Consider the following 23,467-nt stretch of genomic DNA (forward strand, 5'->3'; position numbering starts at 1 on the left):
TATTGCAGGTGAAGGTTTGTTGTTGCTGGGGCAGTAGAATGGCGTTGGCGGTGCTGTCTCAACAGTGAGCTGGCTAGGCTTGTAACTTTGCAGGAGGTTGTGCTGATGAACAAGAGAAGAATGTGTTGTTAGCCTTGATTAAGAACTGGTGAATATTTGCTATTGGTTACTACGGATGTTGTTGGGTTGTTGGTTGTTAACCAAGAATTGAGCAGTTGTTGGTGGAACTGTAAATAGGAGCTGATAGGGTTAGCACCTGAACCTGAAATGCAAGATGCTGGTACTGGTTTCCATAAGACTCATGAGTATGCTCGACGGTTAATTTCGGAGAGCAGTTTGGGCAGTGATGGTGGTAATGAGATGATAATTGCAGTTGCAGTTCGAGACTCGCATGTATGTGCAGCGTAGGAATGGCTCGAATGAAGAATGCTTTTGCAAGTGATCAGAATTGAGATGCAATGAACTTGTTGGTGATTGCAGTTCACAGTGATTGAAGTGATGGAGCTTTGTTGGTGGTTTATCTGCTTGCAGCTGAGATAGGTTATGTGCAGATGGTGTTTGAGTTTTGGATGGTTGGTTTAAGCTGAACTAGAGACGAATTTGTTGCTCAAGTTGTTGCAGCTGAGAAAAATGAATCTGAGAGTTCAAGAAGTGATGTTCATGGGTATGAGTTGATACTTGATAGTGCTGAGGCTGCAGTTTATATATTTTTTCTATAAGGTGTTAGTTTGTTGGCTTGACGTGATGTTATGCTTTAGGTTGTTGCAGTATGGATTGGATTGCTCAGGTGCAGGTCTGAATGATTGCAGGTTGAGCTAATGTTGCAGTTCTGCTGGTACTGGAAGGAAGTTCAAGGAGGTGGTGATTCTGGTGTTTTGAATAAGAGATGATTGTATGCTGCTGGAGAGTTAGGTTGTGGTGTTGCATCGGTGGTTGAGCTTAGATTGCAGGCAAGAATGGAATAGAAGGATTTGAACCTATACTGCAATGGATTGATGGTCCCAGAGAATCAAGGCATAAGATGTGAAGTGTGCAACTGAGCATACATGGCAGTGGTGGTATGACTGAGATGGTGAGCTTCAGATGAAGAAATTGGTAAGATGGGTCTGGAGGTAATGGTAGCAGTGGCAGTGAAGTTACAGGGATTGGTGCTGCTAATGGGAGTGATTGTGTATAACATGAAGAGATATTTGGATAGAATAGAACTCTGGTATGCACAAACATGATGGTTGGATTGCACTTGTGAAGCGTAATGGTGGTGCAGCACAATCTCAAGACAGTCAGGCCTAGGCCAAGACCATTCAGCCCAGTTAGCCGAGTCAGTAGTTGATTCTGACATTGACTCGGTCTGACTTTCTGAGTTAGTCCAGTTGACCCGAGTCGACTCAGTTGACTTAACTGAGTTGAGTTTTGAACAGTGACCGGGTGGATTTTGTCGGTTGATAGTATTTTTCAATGATGTTGTAGTAAGATGATTCGTTCACTCATATTTGTTGAGAATTTGTTTTAAGACTTAATAAAGAAAATAAGGAAAAACATATATACACAATTTGTCACAAGATGAAGAGACGCTGAGACGCGGGATTCCACTATTTTTCATATTGTTATGGTTCAGTCATTAACTCTAGACAAAATAGCTCAAAAAAAAGAAGTTGTGACTCTAGTTGTTTTCCAAAAATAAATTTCGTAAAATATTATTTGTAAGTTAAAAGCATGACGCATCTAAAGTATTTAGAACTAAGCATGCGGCATCTAACAAAATAACAAATAATTAATAGAAATCATAAAGCAATTAAATTTATGCAAAAAGTCAATAAAAGAATTAATTCATTTACCACAATCATGAAAAGTTGCTTCCTCCATTGTCCCAGTGTTGGGGTTTAGCTCCTCATATCAAAAACACGTTCAAAATAATAAATCATGGCTCAAAAGGTGCTTTTATTGAAGAAATTATAAGATTCAGCGAATCTGCAGCGCTGTATTGACGTTACAGAGTTCACTGTTACAAAAGGTGTGGGTAACTGAAGATATGCGTGGCTAATGGACTGTTACAAAACAGTTTGAATATAAGACGCTAATCTGCGACTGTTCTGTGCCGTCTAATGTTCTTCAGCTAGGGTTCTTGAGAACGACACTTCTCATGTATCGTCTGCAACCCTTCTTCTTCCCCTTCTCTGCTGCTACTGCAGAATCACTCTGCAGAAATTTCTATTGTTCTCAACCTCTCCCCAAACTCTCCATCCCCTTCTATGACTCTCGAGAATCCTTTTTATACCCAACAGCCTCATAAAATCTTGCTCAATCACTCCAAATATTCTCCCATTACTCGGCAGTAAACGATATATTTTTCTTTCCTTTTTTTATCTCGATCACGTATCTGCAGCTGTCAATTACGTGAAAACTATCCCTGTTTATCTTTGTCACGCTCCAACAAGTCGTTCAAGTCATTACACATCATCAGAACACGTACAAATTCTTCCAGAACCCGTGGATATCTTCTCCCTGTACGTGTTTTCCCTGTTTGCAACTCGTGGATTGCCTATCCGATTCTAGCTAATTCTGATCGAACCAAAAGCCCACAACGTTTTTGCTAGGCCATATCACAACTTCCTACCAAAAATCAGCCATTGAATCTCCCTAGAACACGTTCAAAACTTCGATCAAAAATCTGCCAGTGAAGAAGGAAAATTTCCCGCCCAAAATGAAATTTGAATTTTAGGAGAAGGACACCCCTTATCAAGTGGTCGCCTCTTATCCGTTGCTGGAGTCCGAATAACACATTCCCATGGGGTGCCTTTAGTAATTTTTCTGGGGTTTTTCCAACTTTTTTCTGGGGTGCCTTTATTACTTTATCCTGGGGTGTAAAACACCACTTTTCGAGCCAATTTCGCCGCAAGAGCTTATTTCTCTATAAATACCTACAAAGACATAAAATAACAAAATAAATACAAAATCGAGCACTAACAATACGTACAATTGAGACATATTAGACACATAAATGTGTCTATCAACACCCCCAAACTTATTATTTTCTAGTCCTCGAGCAAAACTAATATGGAAAATAAAATCCTAACTCACTAGGTGTCCCTAGTGACCAAGTTAATCTCGGCAGGGTTTACCAGAGGTGTACCCACAAAACCATTACTTCTAATTGGTCACAAGTATCCAAAGAGCTATGAGGACATACATATTCTCAACCTATCTCCAAGTAACTAGAATGCTAGAGAAATTAAAGGTGCCAGCTCTAAAGCTGACTAAAGAAAAGGGGAGACACATCCGCAACACTGCTAGATAAAGAGATATCCGCTACACAGCTAGATAAACATTGTAAGATGCGTCCGCTGATTTACAGCTGGATAAGATTAGGAGAGAGATAAAGATGAGAGGGACATCTACTACACAACTGGACTAATTACGTGTGATGAGTTAAACCAGTGCTAGAAAGATCTTGTGCCAGATTGAAAGCGGACTAACAAAGCAACCAAATGTATCTTTCTTCGACTCTCTCATAGTGTGCAGTAGAAACAACGTCTTCTTCGGTCTTTAACTGTTGATGATAAACTCTCGAACCTCGTAGAACCTTGACAATAAACTTTTCTCCTTAATTTCTTGCTTGAAACTTCTTTATTGATTTCTACTTCCCTATGGCCTTATTGAACAAAACTTAACGATGATTTTTTTTTTTTTAGACAAAAATAACAAGACAAAAATTTAAATGGCCATGAGAGAAGGACTTTAGAACTTAAATCTTCGCAACTTGTAATGTCTTGGTATCATGAACTTCAACAACTTATATCATTTGTTCTTATAACTTTTTGTAACTAAGTCTTCAACTTTGATTTTTGAAATATTCTTTTCTATTGTTACTTTTAAACCTTAAACGTCTTCAACTTTTTTCATATATTTTGATGTCGCTCCGCTTGTTGATGATGATAAGTTTCTACTGAGAGAGAGTCGTAATAATCCAGTAACTAAGACTACATTATGAGGTTGCTTTGTCTTTCTGGCATTTCCTCCTGACCTACTCGCCTTTCCATCATGGATGGTTAGGTCCATCACAGTTACCCTCTAAAAGGAACAAGTTCTCTCCTGAATTTCAAGGATCTCAATGTCTTTTTCTCTAATGTCTCAATAGGTTGTTATCTCTAGCACTCCAATTTCTATCTTTTCGGTGAGAAACAATATGTAAACTTAGCTAACCGGGTACTATGTGACGCTAGAAGTTTCAAAAATGCGACTAAAATGTTTCTCCCATACCCCCAAACTTAAATCTAACATTGTCCTCAATGTTCTAAAGATAAAATTAAAAGCATGAACAAGGAGAAACTGTTACCACTTGAAGCAATAGAGATAAGGAAGGATATTACCTTGTCGCAAGAATATTGGGTTACCTCCCAAGAAGTGCTAAGTTTAAAGTCTTCAGCCAGACATTGAAAGAATTAGTCACCTCATAGAATCATATAGAAGTAGCCGGAATAACTGTGGGTCATCTGGATCAAAAAGTATTACCCACAAGAAGAGGAAACTGCAACATACCAAAAATATACCGAACATACCCTTGTTTAAGACAACTACATCTAGTTGTGGCTCAGGTTCAGGTTCTATAACTGGGTCTAGATAACAAGTTTTCATCGGTTGGATTTCCTCAAAGCTAAGATCCGGTTCATGTATTAGAGTCTGGAAAAACTCAACTAAGAACTTAGAAGCACATAACAACAACCTGAATAATTGGGGATCCTCTAAGTCAATTAGATTTGACTCGGACAGCTGACCACAATGAAAGAGGTGGTCTTCCTTAAGAAAATGTGTCGACTCTAATATCCTAAAGTGATTAGGTTTAGCCTCAAAACTTAATAACCGACACATCTTAAAATCAAAAGTTCCCACAATTGGAAGAAAATGTTTTGGTGGGAAAACAAAGTCAATCTTGGTATCATAACCTGGGTTAACCACATCAACCAGCGGATGGGTTTCTAACAACTGGGCTTCTTTCTGGATATCATTAGGTTCGGGAAAACGTGTATGAAGATAATCTTGTAAGATGGTTGAGGCACACATGTCAATTCCTACAGGAGGGTACTTTCTAAGAGTTAAAGCACACGGAGAATGATAATCACCCCCAAACTTAGAGTTTTCTGTGTCTCTAGAAAGACTAGTCACAACTTCCCTAATTTCTAGGTCATCAGATTCCTGAAAATGGTCAATAGATTCTTCTAAGTTGGGTTCATCCTCACTCATTTCTACGAGTTTATCATCTTCTAAGACTAGTGTTTCTAAATCGCTAGATTCTAAAACAGTATTCTCAGGGTAAACTCTTTCCTCTAAACCATCATCACAATCATATAAAGGATTATCAGAGAAAGTTTCATATAAAGGCTCATCATCTAAGGTTTTAATCATAGTTACCTCCCCCGATTCACTGATAGGCACATCAAATAATGGATTATCCAACATACTGCAGGCTAAAGGATCATGAACTACATCGTCTAAAACGGTGGTATCTCTAGTCAAATCTTCATCCTTTTGAATAGGTGAATAATTATTAAAATTATTTGGATTTGTACTAGAAACAACACTATCATTATAAAGCTCAATCGGATTTTAAAATTCCTGATCACTATGCCTACATATTTCATGTTCTTCATCAATACTATCCTCATCATAATCATCACTATAATAACAAGAAAATGATCGAACCTTATCAAAACAAGTAGTGCTACCAATTCTAACCTCGTCATCTTGATTATGTGAATAAAAACTATCCTTATTTTTGAGGGTGGTATTGGGAAAACTACACTGGAAATTAAGACTATCCTGAGAAAGTTTTTCCACAATCCTATTTGTATTCTCAGTAAATTGCTTGAGGGTCTCTTCTAGAGATATCTTAGTTGACCGCTCTACGGACTCTTCTGGGAGAAGAATATTATAATTATCTTTCATAAATAACTTCCGTGCTGACTCATTGAAACTCTTGAGAGACTCTTCTAGAGAAATAGAAGGATTGTTTTGCTCGTATGACCTGTGGGTATGTGGATAGTAATTGGGCTCAAAATGGTATGGACCATAACCTTCAAAAGTTTCGCGTTCCCAATCACTATTCACACTATGGTCATAAAAAGGATAATGTCTAAGCTGCTCAGTCGGATACTCATTGTATTGGCTATTATAATACCAGTTCGACATCCTAACTGCAAGGGAATTCTAAACAAACGCAAAGAAGGCTGACTCGACCACAACAAGCCTATTTTATCTAGCAAACAAAAATCATGATGGCTCCACTTAGATTGTTTCTAGACCAGCTTCTAATCCTTCGAAAGGGAATTCGTTACAATTTGAGCAAACCCCTCTGGAATCAATCCGAGTCAAAGTAAGTTGAATAGAGGCGAGGGAAGCTGCGTGGAGCTTTGATACCCAAGGCCTCACCGCATTACAAGGCGGCGCAGTCACGCATTCAACTCACAGAAACCATCATGAAATTCGAAGTATGCTTAAAAGAGTAACCAATACTTTTCGAATGACTTTCCTAATAAGCTCGTTACCCTATCGGTCTCGTTCTAGTCCAAAGTTTAAGGCTTAGGTTCGCGTAGGTTACGTGTTCCTAAGGCGGGCAAGAAGAAAACCGTGATGAAATCCGGGTCCTTATCTTGATTTGGCCAGGCCTTGCCCTTTACTAGAAAATTAAATCTGATTTCAGGTCCTCAACATATAGGCATACAAAATCATCCAGTAAACCCGCTGACAGGGGATTCGCGGGTGTTTAGAATTCTTACCTCCCGTTCCAGACGGGGGATGAACCGTTGAAGTCGACTCGGGCCAGGACTCCTATGTCATGTACGAACCCGAGGGGCCGAGGCGATATCGTAATCGTCGTCCTTCTCTGCACACAGTTTATTTAAAAGCACCCTTCCGTAGGGTTTTAAAAAAAATAATAATAAATAAAAATGTCCAATGTCCAAAAATAAAAATGTCCAAAAATAAAACTTTACAAAAATAAAAAAACAAACTTAATTACAGCTTCTAAAAAATAAAATAAAAATTATTTACAAAATCTTCTTCTTCACTCCTTTTGGATTTCTCTTTTCTTTCCTTTTTGGGCTTCGCCTTTCTTTTCAGCACTTCTCTTTTTCTTTAGCTTAGCTCCAAATCTGAAAGCAAACAAAAGTACCAAAACGCGTAAAAAAGAACAAATAAATAAAAAAAAAAAACTAAAAACAAATTTATAAACAAATCCGCGTCGGCGGCGCCAAAATGATGGTATTTTTTAATGATGTTGTAGTAAAATGATTCGTTCACTCAGATTTGTTGAGAATTTGTTTTAAGACTTAATAAAGAAAATAAGGAAAATGTATATACACAATTTGTCACAAGATGAAGAGACGCTGAGACGCGGGATTCCACTACTTTTCATATTGTTATGGTTCAGTCATTAACTCTAGACAAAATAGCTCAAACAAAAGAAGTTGTGACTCTAGTTCTTTGCCAAAAATAAATTTCGTAAAATATTATTTGTAAGTTAAAAGCATGACGCATCTAAAGTATTTAGAACTAAGCATGCGGCATCTAACAAAATAACAAATAATTAATAGAAATCATAAAGCAATTAAATCTATGCAAAAAGTCAATAAAAGAATTAATTCATTTACCACAATCATGAAAAGTTGCTTCCTCCGTTGTCCCAGTGTTGGGGTTTAGCTCCTCATATCAAAAACACGTTCAAAATAATAAATCATGGCTCAAAAGGTGCTTTTATTGAAGAAATTATAAGATTTAGCGAATCTGCAGCGCTGTATTGACGTTACAGAGTTCACTGTTACAGAAGGTGTGGGTAACTGAAGATACCGTGGCTAATGGACTGTTACAAAACAGTTTGAATATAAGACGCTAATCTGCGACTGTTCTGTGCCTTCTAATGTTCTTCATCTAGGGTTCTTGAGAACGACACTTCTCATGTATCGTCTGCAACCCTTCTTCTTCCCCTTCTCTACTGCTACTGCAGAATCACTCTGCAGCAATTTCTATTGTTCTCAACCTCTCCCCAAACTCTCCATCCCCTTCTATGACTCTCGAGAATCCTTTTTATACCCAACAGCCTCATAAAATCTTGCTCAATCACTCCAAATATTCTCCCATTACTCGGCAGTAAACAATATATTTTTCTTTCCTTTTTTTATCTCGATCACGTATCTGCAGCTGTCAATTACGTGAAAACTATCCCTGTTTATCTTTGTCACGCTCCAACAAGTCGTTCAAGTCATTACACATCATCAGAACACGTACAAATTCTTCCAGAACCTGTGGATATCTTCTCCCTGTACGTGTTTTCCCTGTTTGCAACTCGTGGATTGCCTAGCCGATTCTAGCTAATTATAATCAAACCAAAAGCCCACAACATGTTTGCTAGGCCATATCACAACTTCCTACCAAAAATCATCCATTGAATCTCCCTAGAACACGTTCAAAACTTCGATCAAAAATCTGCCAGTGAAGAAGGAAAATTTCCCGTCCAAAATGAAATTTGAATTTGAGGAGAAGGACACCCCTTATCCAGTGGTCGCCCCTTATCCGTTGCTGGAGTCCGAATAACACATTCCCATGGGATGCCTTTAGTAATTTTTCTGAGGTTTTTCCAAATTTTTCTGGGGTGCCTTTAGTACTTTATCCTGGGGTGTAAAACACCACTTTTCGAGCCAATTTCGCCGCAAGAGCTTATTTCTCTATAAATACCTACAAAGACATAAAATAACAAAATAAATACAAAATCGAGCACTAACAATACGTACAGTTGAGACATATTAGACACATAAATGTGTCTATCACCAGTCACTTGAGCTGTTTTCCGATCACTTTGCCAGCCAATTTCCAGCGCTGGTACCAGCTTTCCGGCGACATGTTTTTGGCAGAATTTCTACATGGGTTTTCCTCACATATGGGCTTGGTGAATTTTTATCTAATGGACTTTGAAGACTAGACCTAATTTTGGGAAGCAAAGGATTATAAAAGAAAGACTTCTACAACTTGGATATCACGCATTATTTTCTACTTGGAGCTTTGGAAAGAACTTATTTTAGGGTTTGTTTTCGTTTGTTTTCATCTTCTTTATTTTATTGATTATGATTATGATGAACTCCATTACTATGAGTAACTAAATACAATTATTGGTTATGGGATAAAAGTTGATTTCTCAAGCATGTTATTTGATTCTATGAATTAGTTTTGTCTCAACTTTATTGTTTATGATTCATGGTTTATTTTATCATATGATTTGATTGGTTGATTAGTTGAGTCCGCAATCAATCCGATTTGCTTTCATATTTAGAACTATGTTAGGGTTTTCAATACGAAAACGTTGTTTGTCCCTGATTTTAAGTAGCATAATTGTGGATAGTGCTTGTATTGATATATCTTACTAGTCACATATGAATCATAGCCTTGGTTAAAACGAATTAGTGCTTTTACACATTTGTTTGCTTTGATTAGTCTTATTCCATAAATCTTAAAGCTTTTAGGGAGTTAAACTTAATTGTGTTTTTACACTTTGGGTTGATTTCTAGGAAGAATTCACATATGCATCTTTTAATGTGGTTGTGATGAAATTAGGGAATTAGCGGGATATTCTTGCGATCAAGGTAACCTAGGACTTTTAATAAATGCGAGATTAAAATATTTATTCTAGTCGTTGATGAAAATACATGTTTGTGAATGATACTATCCCATGACCAATATCTTCTCCTTATTGATTATTCCAACTATTTGCTTTGCTTTGCTTTAATTTATTTTATTTATTTGCTAATACAAAAATCCCCCTTGGTTATCTTAGAAACTGAAAATTACATAACAACAAAAGCCTCTCTGTGGATACGAACTCTTTCCTACCACTTACTATATTATTGTAGTTAAGTAAGAAAGTGAAATTATATTTGACGGTTGACAGCCGATCATTACACACAAATGAAATGCACTTTTCTAGGTTTGTGTAACCGTACCCAAACATGTAAATTTGTTGGTTCAACAATAGTTAACTGATAGACACATTTTTGTGTCCGATTTGTCTCGATTCTATATATTGTTAGGGCTCATTTTTGTACTTATTATGGTGTTTTATTTATTTGTAGGTATTTTTGGCCAATAAACATTTTTGGAAAAAATTGGCTCGAAAAGTTGTCGGAAAGCACCCGGAGGACACTTGCTATTCGGACCCCCGGGTTGGTTAAGGGGCACTCATCCTCTTTGTTTGAAATCCAAATTTTGGCGGGAAATCAAGTGCAGACACTGACAGATTTGGACTTGAGTTTTGGAGCTGTTGTAGAGAGATTCAATCGCCGAGTTGGATTTATTTAGGCCTGTTAATGCTAAACAGGTCCAGTATAAGCCATTACTTCGACTAAATTTGGATAAATATCGGTTGGAAGCAAAACAGGGAAGTAAAGTTGCTCGGGTTGTTCGAGTTATTTTTGGGAAGATTTTGTTGGAGAATTTCGAGAGATTTAGATGGAGTTTTTGTCGCAGTTCGATTGGAAATATCCTGTTAGGTTAAAACAGCATAGGTACTTGTCTCGGATTCGAAAAAGAAAGGAAGAAACGTCACTTGGAAGAAAACAGAGGTGGAGAATATCACGGGTTATTCGGCGTATCTTAGGAAGTTATCTGGTGGATTTGGAGGATATCTTCCCTTGGAGATTTAATTCTATCATTAAGAGAGTCGCTACCAACTCAGTTGACGCTTAAAAAAAAAGAATAAGAAGGGAAGAAAACTCTGAAACTTGCTGTGGAGATAAACCAAGATTTTGGGGGAGATTTAATCGAGTCGTGGCCTATAAAAGGAGAGGGGATAAGTCATATAAGAGGTACGAAGACTTTCAGAGAAGTTTAGAACACCACAGAGCTCCATAGATCGAGTTGCAAGAAAATACCTTATTCTGCTGCTGCTGCTGAAGAGGAAGAACACGAAGAACATTGACGCACAAGTAACCGTCGCAGCAAACTATCGTTGTTTCACAGCAGTACCTATGTGTCGTTCATCATAGCGGTTGCATTAGGTTTTTAGCTACTATTTCTCCCTGTAACAGTGATTCTGCAACACCAACAAACTGTTGCGAATCGTCTGTATTATCACATTTCATCTTTTTAATCATCTTTTGAGCCATAAACAATTATTTTGAGATCATGATTAATATGAGGAGCTAAACCCCTTTGCTGAGGCGATAGAGGAAGCTATCTTTCCAACAAAAAGCGGTACAATCTGTTTTATTTAATTTATTGCAATTATTATTATGATTATTTGCCTTGAACTATTATTGAATATGATTTTTATTTGAGTGATTGTGATCTATTTTGATGGAGTATGCTTAGTTTATAGACTCTTGATGCTTCATATTTGGTATTTACAATTATTACTTTTGAAAATCTATAAGTTGCAATATTTTAGAATCAAATTAAACGAGAAAATTGCATGAATATAAATATTTGGACCAAATCACTTTGAACTTGGAAAATAGTGGAATCTTAGCCTCAGTGTTCTTTTAATATTGATACCAACTTTGTCGGTGTTTGTTATAATTATTAGCGAGTTTTCTATTTAGTTTTGAATTTAAGTCTAAAGTTATCCTTCACAAGTTCGAGAATCGAATCACTTTTTACCGTTATCTACAAATCACATCATTAACCAAATGGTTAGCCATATGAGCACTTTCATATCAACCGTATTCTTCTTCACCATAACTAGTTCAAATGACTCAAATGAACTAGTTAGAGAGTTGTTCAATTGCAAGGAAATCTTACGTAACTACACAAGACACAATTGAAGCAAAAACGATTTGATTCACTCGAATCGGTTCATGAACTTTATAGCCACGGTTTGCAATTAACATTCCTTAGTTTATATAAACATGAGTTCACAAACAATCGTCTTTAGATATAACCAACTCAAGTTCGCGGACTTGAGTTCCCGGAAGGAATAAATAGAGTTCTCAAACTCCAGCAGATTTTCTCGGGGAGAGAACTTCCGCCAGTTCGCGGAATGGGTTTACGAACTGAGTTCACGGATCTTGTTCCGATTCTCTTGATCAACAAAGTTCGCAAACTTCGGTTCAAGGAATAAGGACTTATACATATATGTGTTTCCACAACAATGCTTATATCCAACACTGGTTTTATAATGTAAACTCTCATTTCAATCATTGAAACATTCTTAGAGGACGTTATATGGTTGTTATTCACAAAACATTTTTCGTCAAAGCAATTTTCTAGGTGATTGAAACATAACATGACTTTCGTCATTGGGTAAAGATGAACTTGGCCAAAGCGAAAGCTTAACAACACATATTTCGAGAAACAGATAAGCGAGATAAACTCGGCTCGAAATAGAAAATGTATATAATCAAAGTCTATATAGCAAAACAACTTTTGTCTCAAGCTAGGAGATAGACTAGATAGAATTTTGAGAGATAGATAAGTTCAAGTCTCCACATACCTTTTTGTCGATGAAGTTCCACCAGTTCCTTGAGTAGTTCTTCGTCTTGTATGATGATCCGCCATGGAGTTCTTAAGCTCAACTACACTTTCTATCCTAGTCCGAGACTTAGCTATAGTAGACTAGAAATCAAGATTTATAGTTCTGATCACTAACATTCACAAACATGCTTGAGATAGCAACGCATGCGAGTTCGACCGAGCGATGCTCTAACACCTTCAACTAACTAACCCTCCCTATATATGTTAACTTGCAATTTCGACAAGTATGGAAAGGGGACCAAATTGACATGCCTGTTTCAATGTTCATTCGCAATGATTGTGTTCCTCCGTAATGATTGTGTTAGTTCGTAATAATTGCGTTACTTCGCAATGATCGTGTTTATTCACGATGATTGTGTATGATGATTGTGTAACACTCGTTCGGCCAGCCCTATCTGGCCTGATGCACAATAATTGTGCGATATTGGCTCTAGGCCAATAGCCTCCATAATACACAATGATTACGCTGCGATCTCGAGAAGTCATTTCGGAGTTGAATATGTGGTTAAATTGGAGATTGAGATCCAAAGAAATTCGACATGGAGAATATAGTGTTGTTGAACAACCCAGAGAGGATGAAATTGAGGGTTCTATGGATGAATCATATTGAGAAAAACTGGGGTTTTAAGTTTGAATCTTCAACTAAGAAATCAGAGATCGGTTAGTGTCTGGTGTGAAGCAATCAGTAGGAGGAATTAATGAATCAAAGATTGGATTACTGTTGTTGTTGGTATGAGCTTGAAAGATTGGTTGGTGGAAGACAGGATATGAAGAACTGGAACAGATGGAGAGTGGGCACGATTCTGTAGAAGGCGAAGCTGAGAAGTGCTGCTGCTGCACATGGAGTGATGGAATGTTTGCTTGAATTGAATAAATGTATGCTTAGGATTGTTACACGGAAATGAAGACAGAAAAGGCCTGAAAAATTGGCCGGAAATGCCCAGAAAACAGAGGAGACTCTGTCGGATTTTCTACTCTAGCGAGTCAACCCGGTACCGGCCGATGACCGATCCAAATCAGCTGAGTAAGACCAGTTAGCCGAATAAGATGTTGACTTGGTGTCTGACTTCCTTTTCTTTGACCCCATTGACTGACGGCGACCATTAGTTTGGCAGTAATGTTTAACGGAACTGTGACGGAATATTCCATCGACTGCAACAGTATCTCAGGTGACTGGTGATGACTTTTCCAGCCGGATTCCGGTGGTATTAGTAATATTCCGGTGAACCAATTTGTGGAGAATTTTGTGTAGACTTTTCTCATGGGTGTGAAGACTTATATTTGGAATTGGATGTGGAATTTGACTTGAAATTGAATTTGGAAGAGAAGTGGAGAAATTTTACAAAGACAAGGACTTGGAGATTGAACGGGAAAAGGAACTTAATCCTAAGAAGATTGCAAGCAAATTGAAGCTTATAAATGGAGAAGTTATCTACTTTTATCTATACTTTTCTACACTTCTACACACTATACTTTGGTTTTGTTTTCTTTCAATTTGTTTTATGAACTCCGAATTATGTGTGCCTAATTTTATTATTGATTGAGGATGAATTCCTAGTTCTTGACATGTTTTGAGTTTTATTTTAAATCTACTTTGAAATTCTCACATGATTATCGTTTGTTTTTACTACTATGATTGTTTGATAGGTTGTTTAGAGTACATGCTAAATCGATTTTTTAACTCAATCTAAAGCTAGTAGAAGTTAGGGAATATGTAATAGTTTCTTGACTCTTTACACAAGTATAAAACACGAGACCTTGCAGAGGGATTCCGTGGAGCAGTTGTGTGTGAAATCAACACTAGAAAGTGGACCGAGCGAATCGAGTTTAACAACTAGTATCAAACCTAAATTCATAAATCTTAATGCGTTCATTGAATTACATCTTGTAAGCTAACCTCAAGGTGGTTCATTGAATAGAATCTGATAACTAAGCGGACTTGTTACTCAGTGAAACTAGGAATTTCGGGGTTAGCTACGCGAACTTGTTGACCTACGGTTGGTGATAATTTCTGACTAATAAAAAGTGGAAAATAACATAACTTGAATCATTGTTTTGCAATGAACAAGGATTCCTTGATCTTGTGTCTCTTATTGATTTCAACTTTATCTTTTTAAATTCTTTGTTTATTTATTTTTCTTTATAAAATCTAAAACCAAAACCCCCTTTTTGTGACATTATATGATAAATAAAACCTCTTGCTCCTCGTGGGAACGAACTTGACTACACTATATTACTTATTAATGAGGTGGAAAAATATTAATTAATTTGTTGTGGTTACGACACGCATCAACTTTATAAGGGAGAACTCTAGCAACTGGAAAACCTAATCCTGACACTTTCATGTGTCCTAGTTGTGACTAGAGCCGATTCTCCTTTAACCTAGGTTTTTCCAAAACCATTATAGGTTAACGACTTGAAGACTTGATTTGGAATCCGTGAAGCCAGACCCAACTATTTTCTTTGCAGTTGTGTTGATCTTACTTGTTCTATCGTATTTAGTACTATCTTATCGAAGATTTGCCCGAGATTTATCTCCGATAGGTAAGATATAAAAAGTAATCACAAAGCTCTTCGTCTCATTATTTTTGATTCCACAATAACTTCTTGTACTACCATATAGTTAAGTTATTGTGAGGTGAATTATATTTCTATGTTGTTCTTCGGGTGTTGATGGTGGTTTTTAGTTCAGGGATAAAGTTATAAATTTCCCGCATTTAATATTATGTCACTCTGCAAAGAGACAGAGCTATGTAATAGTGATGAGTGTTATACCTCTTCACTGGCGCATTTATTGATCAATTCAATATATTTGTTAGAGCATTGCTCGGTCTAACTCGCATGCGTTGCTATCTCAAGCATGTTTGTCAATGTTAGTGATCAAAACTATAAGTCTTGATTTCTAGTCTATTATATCTAAGTCTCGAACTAGGATAGAAAGTGTAGTTGAGCTCAAGGACTTCATGGAGATTCATCATACAAGAAGAAGCACTACTCAAGGAACCGGTCGAACTTCTCGACAAAAAGGTATGTGAAGACTTGAACTTATCTGTCACTCAAAAGTCTATATACTCTATATCCTACTATTTGAGACAAGAAGTTGTATGATATATATATATACTTGGATTATACACATTTGGTATTTCGAGCTGAGTATACCTCGTCTATATATATCTCAAAATATGTGGTGGTAAGCTTTTCGCTTCGATCAAATTTATTACCTAGTGACGAAATTCATGATATGTTTCAATCACTTTGAAAATTGCTTTGACGAGAAATAGTGTAGCAACTATATAACGTCCTCTAAGAATGTTTCAATGATTGAAATGAGAGTTTAGATTACATAACCAATGGTGGACATAAGCATTGTTGTGGAAACATATTTATCTATAAGTCTTATTCCTTGAACCAAAGTTTGCAAACTTTGTTGATCAAGAGAACCGGAAGAATGGCGTGATCCAAGTCCTCGAACCCAGTCCGCGAGCCGGCGAAGTTCTCAAACCCGAGAATTTATGCTGAAGTTTGTAAACTCTACCCGGTAACTTAAGTCCGCGAACTAGTCTGCGAACTTGAGAAGGTTACATATCTGAAGATGATTTCTGAACTTAAACTTTAAAAAGACTAAGGAATGTAGTTTGCAAACCAAGGCTATAAAAGTTCATGAACTGATTCAAGTGAATCAAATCATCTTTGCTTCAATTGTGTCTTGTATAGTACATGAGATTTTCTTGCAATTGAACAACTCTCTAACTAGTTCACTTGAAGTCATTTGAACTAGTTATGGTGAAGAATAACATGGTTGATATGAAATGCTCATATGGCTAACCTTTTGGTTAACTACTGTTGAACCAACAAGTGCACACGTTTGGGTACGGTTAACAAACCTAAAAGCGTGCATTGTCAAGTGTGTATAACATGCTAAGTTTTCGATCTAACGGTTGAGAAATATTAGCTTGAATCTAAATCAGGTTTTCATCTAACGGTGGATATTGATTGCTTTGTTACCAAGGTAACCCAATTGCAAACCCTGATTTGGAAGACTATATAAAGGAGACATATAGTATTGTGCAAAAATAATCCCCACACTTAAAGAATTCATTGATATTGTGAAGCCAAACCGATACTACTTTTATCATAGTTGTGTGATCTGATCTTGCATCTTATATCGTACGAGTACAATCAGATTGATTGGCTTGAGATTGATATCTCCGATAGGCAAGATATAAAAAGTAATCACAAACATCTTCTTCTCATTGTTTGTGATTCCGCAATATCTTGTTTCGGTACTATACGATTAAGATTGTTGTGAGGTGATTGATAACTCTAGGCTGTTCTTCGGGAATATAAGACCGGATTATCGATTGGTTCCTGTTCACCTTGATTATTATCAAAAGACGGAACAAAACCTTTAGGGTTTATCTGTGGGAGACAGATTGATCCTTTGATAGACTTGTCTGTGGAAGACAAATTTGTTTATTGTCAAAGTCTACGATTTTGGGTCGTAGCAACTCTTAGTTGTTGGTGAGATCCGCTACGGGAATCAAGTGCGCAGTATCCTGCTAGGATCAGAGGTGTAGGAGCATAACTGTACCTTGGATCAGTGGAAGATTGATTGAGTTCAACTATAGTCCAGTCCGAAGTTAGCTTGGAGTATGCTAGAGTCTGTAGCGGCTTAATACAGTGTGTGTTCAATCTGGACTAGGTCCCGGGGTTTTTCTGCATTTGCAGTTTCCTCGTTAACAAAATTCTGGTGTCTGTGTTATTTTTATTTCCGCATTATATTGTTTATCTTTATAATTGAAATAATATAGGTTGTGCGTTGTAGATCATCAATTAGAATATACAACCTTTGGTTGTTGATTTAAATTGATTGATCCTTGGATATTGGTCTTTACTACCATCCAAGTTATTCCTTGTGTTTGATTAAAAACTCGTTGATTTCTATTAGCTCGAGTAAATCAAAACAAGAGAGAGATATTAACTCCTTGAGATACTTTTACCTAGATTGAGTCTGACTGTCTAGTTGATTCTCTAAAAAGTAATTCGGAGTTAGTCCATACAGATTGCTAAGCGAAATATTGGGTGGTGTTGTTAGACCCCCGCTTTTTCAATTGGTATCTGAGCAGGCAAACACGTTCAAGACCTCAAAAGTATGTGTTTGTAGCGATCTGACTATATGGACCATAAAGTTTCAATTGACGCTTCACCAGGTTCAAAAACAAAACGTAGAAAAAAGTCTGATAAACTGGTTACTCTTCAAAAGGGGTTGGATGAACAAATCCGGATCAACTCTGGTCTTGTTGCAGAAATTATAATTCTTAAGGATTTGATATCTAGTAATAGTCCCTTGGTGAATCTGAGAAACTCCAGTTGTTCCTCTTTAAAGAATAGTCATAGATCAGATGGTAATCAATGACCCGTTGTTGTGAAAACTGATATGACTAGGAACCACTCAGAAAAACTTCAAAATTTTGGCCCGCATTGTTGTTGTGATTCTTCCAATCAACTTCAACAAGCTTGTATGTCGTTTCAAAAGAGTCTGAACGTTGCAAGTAATCTTTGTAAGAAAACTAAACAACTTTTTGATACTCTGAAAGGACATACAAAACTATCATGAAACTCTAGACAGAGAAGTACTAATAGTATGGGTGCCTTTGCTTTAAGATCTACGTCTCCTTTTAAATGGTTTCTTAATAGTGGATGTAGTAGACATATGACAGGCGATGTCACATGGTTTGTTTCGTCTATTGACTATGAAGGAGGTCCTGTAACGTTTGGAGATGGGAGTTGTTGCTATATCAGCAAGAAGGGAACGATCAAACTGCACGGTGTTCCAGAAATTCATGATGTAGTATACGTAAAAGGTGTGACTGCTTTCAGGCATGCAACGATTCATATTTTACAAATCTATGATGAATATGTTTTCGAAAAGCCTACACCAGTTGAGCGTTCAATCCCTGGCATTTCGTCATGACCTCTATGCAGAATAATGAGTTTGGGCGGTTCTCCATAGATTGAGAGCTTAACGCCTTCAGGACGTCGGTGATACTCATTGTTCCCTGACTGCAGGAGAGAGACCCACCTCCACATAGAAGAATAATTGGGCAGCGGACGCTTTCAGGACGTCGGTGACACTCACCTTCCTTAATTATGTGGAGAGACTGTGCGTAGATTCAGGCGGTTCTCCGTAGATTGAGAACACTAACGCCTTCAGGTCGTAAACAACACCGTGACACCCTGACTATGCACCATTCAAAATAGATGTGATGCTTTAACTGGCTAATATCTTTTCTGCAATAGATTAATCCTGTCGTGACATTCACTACTGAATTCCTAGAATAATCTATTCTTGCTCCTATTCCATGGACGAATCCACGGCCTGATCCCATTGAATGACAATAACAATTGCTCCGATTATATGATCGAATCCACGGCTTGATCTCATAGAATGGCAATAAACAACTGTGCTATCTCATTACTCCGATTTCATGATCGAATCCACTGATCTCATGAAATGGTAATAGATAATCTTAATTACTCAGATTCTATGGTCGAATCCACGATCCCATAGGATGGTAATGCTTGTTTTATTACTCTGAATTCGTAGTCGAATCCACAGCTGATCCTGCGAATTAATAATGAACAACTATTCATTTTTATTACTCAGTTTCGTGAATTATTCTCCACTAAATTCATAGATTTGCAATAAATACTCAACAACCGGGCATCTGGACCATCACTGAGTAAGCCCCACAAAAATGGTGCGAGTGTACTCGACAATGATGCACGACTGAGCACCCGGAAGCACGAACGAGTGTCCAAAAATATGAAATAATGAGGAATCTTTCGCAAAACAGGAGAAAACAATAAATATTAATAAAATAATAAGAGGCGCCCAAGGCCGGGCCCACCAGCCGGCCGGCCGGCCGTGCCCTAGCCATGGTCGGTCCGTGCCTCTCCCGTTATTCTCCTTATTTTTTGTTATTTCGTGAACTCACGAAAACTCCTTGGTTTTAGCAACTTTCCTTGTTTTTGAAAAACCCGTGAATTCTCCATAACTTCGTGGATTCAGGAAATAATATTATAAAATAAGGTGAGGTGTGCGGGACCGGGTAACCTAGCCGACCGGCCATGCCCGAGCCGTGGTCGGTCCCACACCTCACAATCCTTAGCTTTCATAATTATTATTTCCTAATCTCACAAAACTCCTACGTTTCAACAAAAACTCATGGATTCTCCATAACTTCAAGGAAGGATTCATGAAAAATAATAAAATAGGGAACAGTGCGTGGGACCGGGCAACCTAGTCGGCCGGCCATGCCCTAGCCATGGTCGGTCCCACACCTTGCAATCCCTAATCTTGTATAATTATTATTTTCCTCAATTCATGAAACTCCTGGGTTTGAGCAAAATTCATGATTTCTCCATATTTTCTCAAATATTGCTCAAATCACGAAACACCAAAAGCCAACATAGTCACACGACTGGCTAGCCTCTCACGGAAATTTTAAATATTAAAACACTTTTATTTTAATATTTTCAAAATATTGATGAATTGAGCATACATGCTCATTCCAACAAAAATCGAGAATTATCAGTCAAGATGAAACTCTTCTGAAAATTCACGATATTGCTCGAACGCGCATCAGAAAATACTGAAACCCTCAAACACGGACACCACGGCAACACGTGCACGCCTTCATGACCGACGCGGGTCATTCCTAGGGATTGCACAAGGCCGGTCCCACAGGTTTTCATAATTCTGACCTAATTTGCTTAATTGCTCATACTGGGCCCGAACTCTCTCCAACCAACTGGGGGATTCTCCACATGACCAACAACCGGTTCGTGACCACCAAGAGCTGGTCCTATGCTCTCTTGGTCGGTCCTCATCTCTTATACCTAGGTTTTATCACCTAATGCTGAATCCAGCAATATTTCAATAAATAATGAATCCTGCATTTAATCATCTTTTTTTCACCAACTCTCAAACTGAGAACCCTGGTGCGTGCTCACTCGAGCACCGGACACCCATGGAAGATCATCATTCCATGTGGTTGGTCCCTCCTCACTCATGACCAATTTTCAGCAATTCACCAATTGATAAAGGATTGATAAAATTAGGGTTTCGAACAAACGCTCCACGAATCACCATTCTGAGCAAGTTCAAACACAAAATAATGTTGATTCATCAATCAACATCCAAATTAATAATATTCGGTAATTCACCAATATTTTTTATTAATATTTTATTGGGTCATGGCACCAGTAAATAATTCGTCGAATTGAGCAATACTTGCTCAGTTGCTCGAATATTGATCCAACCATCAATGTTCAGTAATTCATCAGTAGTTTGTCGAATTGAGAAACACTTGCTCAATTGCACGTCAAATTATCAATATTCAGTATTTTTTTGAATTGAGCAACACTTGCTCAGTTTCACGCCAAAATTATCAAATTCGTCGAATTGAGCAATACTTGCTCAATTGCTCGACAAACTCTCAATATTCAGCAATTCGTCGAGTTGAGCAATACTTTCTCAGTCGCTCTAGTCATTAATTCATTGACATCTCAGAGAACTACATGTTCAATCCATGAATCACTGAGCATTCACCACTTATGCTCGATTCAACAAAACTAGACTCACAGTCTAAATCAGTCAACAACTGACTAACTAATACACGTCTGCCTTGCAGACTCCATGATTCGTGAAATATGAATCACGTCACAAAGGGGATATCACTTAGGGTTTTGGTCTGGCGGTCTACGGCACGCGGATTCATCCACAACGAGAAATGTGCGTAAGTCGTGTAAACAGTTGAAGGAGTTATCAAAGTAGTGGGTGCACGATCAAGCAAGTCTCTGCACCACATGGAACTGACTTTACCACGATCTCCCACTTTCCCAGTCTTTCACTCAAGAAACCGTCACACTTACAGGGATCAGTGGTACATCATTCTTGCAATAAAAATAAGTCTAAATCGAGGACATTAGGATATCATAAATCATCGATTATCATCATTATCCGTCAACAACTCGATATAAACTTATTCACAGAACTCAACTTCAGCAGTTCAGCAATATTGCAGAAACCTTCAACACACCCACAATCCTTGATCATCACTAATCCCACACAACTCTTAGCTTCCCTCCTACAGATCAACCCATCTCCCTCTTTGCGACCGAATTGACCCTGGAACGACCATTGTCTTGGTTTAGGCCGGAGTTATACATATTGATTTCCCGAATCTAAGCACCCCCTTTGCAGCGGTACATCTGTGTGAGGATTAACATTTTGCCCGGCTGAGGAGTCTCGACAGCACGCTCGACTCTTCACTTTCCCAAAAAACGGTGGCTCGTTTTTCCCCATCCACGGATTGGCGACCACAGTGGGAGATTAATATCTAGGTTGCAATCTTTCATTTTCGCAAGATAGTTGGTCTTAGATCTAATTCAGTTTCTCAAAACTCCAGTCAGAGTCTTTCAAATGGTGACGCTTCTCTAACTCACCCGAATGATTCTGGTAACATTCATCATCCGTACTTTACTACTCCCTTTTCATCTATTGGTGCATTTGATGGAGAAATTCCGTCACTAGCTGAACTGGCACGAAGGCAAGAGATTTTGGAAAGGAACATAAATCGATTGAAAGGAGCAATTGATAATTTGTTCAACTGCATGGTGGACCTGACAAGAATCTTAGGAGCTCAAGTTGTGGAACGCTCATCTCTTGACACCGCTGACGCTAAACCTCAAGCCAACAACTTCACCACTTATGACAAGCCGGTGGAACAAGAGGTCACACATCTAATCGAGAATCTATGTGAACTTCTGCATTTCTCCAGAGATCGACGCACAAACACGTTTTTCGCTCCCAACAAAATATCATCCGATGTGCGAATAGTTCCATCATCTCCGGTGGTTGAACAAGTGTCCATGGTATCTAAACTCTCAATCAACAATATCAACTTCACTGAGGAAGACCGAATGGCGGAGGAAGGTCATAACCGATCCTTGATCGTTACTGCTTCCATTAAGGACTCTGAATTCAGGAGAGTTCTCATCGATACAGGTGCTTCCACGAATCTTATTACTATGAAGACTCTCAAGGAGGCCAAAGTTCCACAAAGAAAGATCGTTCATCATCCCATATTGATGACGGGTTTTGAAGGAAGCCAGAGTGACACATATGGGTATGTCTATGTGGATCTGAAATTAGGGACGATTCAATCCACTGTCAAATTTCACGTGATCGAGAAAGACCCTGACTATCACATGATACTCGGAAGGCCATGGCTTCACGATAATAAAGTTGTTCCTTCGACGTACCATCAATGTATGAAATCTTTGTTCAACAACAAAATTTTCCATATCCCAGCCTCAGTGTCTCCTTATGCTCCGGTTTACGATGCTGAGTTCCTAAAACATCCAAAGAGCATCCCCGAACCTCAAAGCAAGATCTGCAGTATTCCACTCCCAAGTTGGAAATCTATTGAGAAAGTCGACAAACCATCATCAACAGATGCTAAATCCGTCAAGTTGTCCACCACACCACTCAAGCGTCGTCAAGGTCAAGGTACGACTCAGAAAAAGTCCAACTTTATTACTAATTATGATGCAGAGGGGAGCGTCATTTATCTCTGTCGTAAGGATTAGCAATTAACAGGGGAGGTCGATGAAAAGTCTCCCCGCCCTGAAGAATCATGCCAGAGTGAGAAATCGCCCGATGAATAAATTCAAGATGCACCACGACAGCTTCAAGATGGCACAGATTCCACAACCGACGACCTCGAGACTATCAACATTGGAACGGATGAAAACCCAAGGCCAATTCTAATCAGTTCTGCTCTCTCACCTGAGAAACGAGATGGATTGATACGCCTGTTGAAAGAGTATCAAGATATCTTCGCCTGGACGTACGAAGAGATGCCTGGCCTAGACGACAAATTGGTTACTC

This window comes from Papaver somniferum, chromosome 2 (genome assembly GCF_003573695.1).
Source record: "Papaver somniferum cultivar HN1 chromosome 2, ASM357369v1, whole genome shotgun sequence".
Lineage (NCBI taxonomy): Eukaryota > Viridiplantae > Streptophyta > Magnoliopsida > Ranunculales > Papaveraceae > Papaver > Papaver somniferum.